The following is an 820-nucleotide window of genomic DNA, read 5'->3' as shown; positions in this document are numbered from 1 at the left end:
GGGGGGGGTGACAGTAGCATATGACCCCGCGTCGACCTGAGGAAAAACTTGAGGGACTGTCGGACGGCCCTGGGCTAGACGGACTCCAGCAGGGGCCCCGGGAGATAGTCCTCTGCCAGCGCGACCGTGGGCGCGGGAGGAGGAGACGTCCGGCTCTCTGGACACACGGTGGCCGGGCTTCTGCGGTCCAGGCCTGAGTGTTGGCACCTGGGCTGCGGTTTGGGCTGCGCCAAGGGACAGCCACACCGGTGTTTTTACAGAGCCACCCTGTGCCTGACAGGCAGTATCCAAACTCTCTGATCTCCCGGAATGTTTCATGAGCTGACAAACGCCCTTCAGTAAATCGCCGCCCCGCGTGCACCTGCTGGGGGGGGACTCTCGCTCACCACCCGGAAGCCTGCCCAGAACAGCTGGAGTCGAGAACACCTCACGTGTCCCCGCGTCCCCCTTCGTGCCAGTCTGTAGTTCAAGCTGATGCTCAGAGTCTCACGCTCGGGCCTCAGATCACCTGGCTACGTGGGGGAAGGGCACGGGGGGGTGGGGTGGCTGCGGGGCCGGGAGAGGCCAGAGGCTCGCCCGGAGGAGGCAGCCCACGGTGAACGGCTCTGCCCCGCAGAACAAAGTGGAAAGGCCAGGAAACTCCAAATCCACAACCAGTTCACGCTTCTCCCTTTTATTACGAACGGTCTGCAGGGCACACATCCACTTCTAGGGCCAGGCGCAGGAGCCCGTCGCTGTTGTCACAGTCACATCCGCCCTGGCCAGGCCCCAAGGACACAGGCTCAGGAGATCTTTCGAGGCCTCCTGCCGCAGAAGCAGG

General features: G+C 63.9%; 1 protein-coding gene across 1 annotated transcript in view; it reads right to left on the bottom strand.

Moving 5' to 3' along the window:
- Nucleotides 1–820, bottom strand: part of LOC103657767 (maestro heat-like repeat-containing protein family member 7) — a 24,353-nt gene that overhangs the window by 1,077 nt on the left and 22,456 nt on the right. The gene's annotated exons all lie outside the window — the stretch shown is intronic.

This window comes from Ursus maritimus, unplaced genomic scaffold, assembly GCF_017311325.1.
Source record: "Ursus maritimus isolate PB19 unplaced genomic scaffold, ASM1731132v1 scaffold_2, whole genome shotgun sequence".
NCBI lineage: Eukaryota > Metazoa > Chordata > Mammalia > Carnivora > Ursidae > Ursus > Ursus maritimus.
Note: the sequence above shows the minus strand (reverse complement) of the source record. Positions and strands in the feature narration are given on the sequence as shown.